This window comes from Physella acuta, unplaced genomic scaffold (assembly GCF_028476545.2).
Source record: "Physella acuta isolate Inbredline_101_S28 unplaced genomic scaffold, ASM2847654v3 ptg001407l, whole genome shotgun sequence".
Taxonomy (NCBI): Eukaryota; Metazoa; Mollusca; class Gastropoda; family Physidae; genus Physella; species Physella acuta.
The window spans coordinates 1-2,500 of NW_026732922.1; the positions used below are offsets into that span (position 1 = coordinate 1).

At 49.8% G+C, this 2,500-nt stretch overlaps 1 non-coding gene across 1 annotated transcript in view; it reads left to right on the forward strand.

Moving 5' to 3' along the window:
• Positions 1 to 2,321: 2,321 nt before the first annotated feature.
• The window catches only part of LOC131927482 (small subunit ribosomal RNA), a 1,846-nt gene continuing 1,667 nt past the window's right edge, over positions 2,322 to 2,500 (forward strand). Inside the window, exon 1 of the ribosomal RNA XR_009383651.1 lies at positions 2,322 to 2,500. This exon is cut by the window's right edge and continues 1,667 nt beyond it. This is a non-coding gene — a ribosomal RNA (small subunit ribosomal RNA).

The following is a 2,500-nucleotide window of genomic DNA, read 5'->3' on the forward strand; positions in this document are numbered from 1 at the left end:
TTAGTACTATGGTGAATTGTAGTTGTATTAGGACCGTAATTATAGTTAATTAAGGAACCATTCATTGTCTTCGCTCTGTTATGTACGTCGTCGTTTAATCGACACGGCATATTTGGCTTGAATCTAGAAAAATTCAAACTCTAACCCTAAGGTAGACAGGCAGGGTAAATAAATGTGGGTGATCTCTCATAAAATTGTCTTCTAGGAATTATTTTTATATAGACTATCTTTTCTGTAGAGTTTAAGTGGACAAGCGCGGACGAAATAGAGCGCAAAATTTTAAAATGAATTAAAAATTTTCATCAGACCGGAAGTAGGCATAACCTAGGCGCCATGTTTCCGTCGTACAAGTTTTCACCGTTGCAGTCACCGTTTCAATCGCTCTTCGTGTGGACGTGTATTATTTCTAGTCATGTGTTGTGTAGATGATTCGCTTAAGGTAGGTGTTCGGACTTATTTCTTTAATATTAATTAAACCGTATTTGCCTTGTCGGCCTTAAAATAAAGCTATTTTTTTTTCATCGCAATCGAAGTGTTAGATCTAGAATCTAGTTCCCGCCTCCGCTTCGCTAATTCGACTTAATGTAACTATGACACAACTATTAAATCTAGAGTCTCTATTTTAATTAAATAATTAGGAATTCTATCTCTAGATGATATCTAATCTATTCCCACACGTGTGTGCAAGTAGGATTTAACGTCAGAACAGGTGTGGTGGTCTAGGCGTCGCTATTTTTGACGGTAGGAATTTTTTTTTTAAATTCGTAAAATTTTATATAGACTTTATATAGCAATTTACTAAGACCGACCCTAACGCCCAGTAAATATTTAATTACCACATTGTTATGGACACGGTGTATTAGGTAGGGCCGAGGGCTATCCATAGGTACCAATTTTTAAATTTTGTGACAATTAGGAGCCGAGTTATAAAATAAATTTAAAATACTGGTTCTGGTCTTAGACTTTATATAGCAATTTACTAAGACCGACCTTAATACCCATTAATTATTTAATTAGCGCATAGTTATGGACATCCTGTATTAGGTTGGGCCCAGGGCTATCCGTAGGTACCAAGTTTATAATTTTGTGACGATTATTAGTCGAGTTATAAAATAAATAAAAAAAACTGGTTCTGGTTTGCACTACATTTCTTTCTTCTTTAACGGCGGACTCCCGGTCCAGCCCCATGGGTTACCCGTGAGCCGGGGCCTCGTTAGCCTGGACGGCTCCGATGTGACCGCGGATTGTTGTGGCCCGCCTCAGCCCGAGTCGAGATCACCCTTCCGATCGAAGGTGGACGCCATAGGGCGCCCGGGATAGCCCGGGGCGCTGTTCGTCACCCGAGCGCAGGGGCGCCGGGAGACGCCCCCGGTGAAGTTTGGCGGGTGATTCTGGTAGAGCTCCCCACCCCGATCGCAGGACACCCCCTCGCCGCCCGCCCAGGTGTCGAGGTGGCCGCGGGGGAACTCGGGGCGTTTTGGCTCCCCCTTGTGCCGGAGCGGCGCCCTCGGTCCCAGAACGCCCCTGGCGGGTGATTCGCATGCCCCCTGGGGTGGGGAACGCGGGTGGGTGGTCGTAAAGCGTGTAACCGCAGTGGGGGCGGCCCCTTAGTCGGGGCGCCAAAGTTGGCACCCCACCTGGGGCGCCCCCCGGAAGTGTGGCGCCCGCGCGAGTGAGCCCCGTAGATGCGCCCCGACACCCCCGCGCCGCCCCCCGGGTCGCGGCACCCCCGGCGCCCTCCGTGCGGGCTCCCCTCATGGGGCGGCACCCCGGTCCTCCCCGAGACTATGTACCCGATTTTTCGGTTTAACACTAGAGGTATGGGCAGAAATACGGCGGTTAAAACGGTCTGTATCTACTATTGTGGAGGTGAGTGTCGGTGAAGCCTCTATGTGACGCTAGGATCCGCGCTCCCTCGCAGCCAGCGACATGTGCCCGATCTGACCGTGCGTGGCTCAGTCTCCCGACTAGCTTCCCGGTAAAATGCGGGCTCGGCGCGCAGGTCGCGCCAGTGAAGGTAAAAGTACGTGTCCGTAGCGTGAAGCCAGCGGCGACGCGCAGTGCTAACGCAACCAAGCAGTATTGGTGGCTCGATAAAAGTCTCGCACTGGCCCAGCCCTCGGAACGGGCGACGGGTCTGCAAAACGCAGTCGGCTCGATGCAAATCGAGAGATTTCCCGGCGACGCCGTGTTTACGGTGAAGGGGGAAATGTGAGCGGTCCGATGTGAAAAAATCCGGGAATGCCGGGATCCGTTCTCTCGCTAGAGCGTTGTCTCCCGTCCCGCGATGTGTTGTGGAAAAACGTCTCGCAAACGATAGCTATCTGGTTGATCCTGCCAGTAGTCATATGCTTGTCTCAAAGATTAAGCCATGCATGTCTAAGTTCACACTGTCCCATGGTGAAACCGCGAATGGCTCATTAAATCAGTCGAGGTTCCTTAGATGACACGATCCTACTTGGATAACTGTGGCAATTCTAGAGCTAATACATGCAATCGA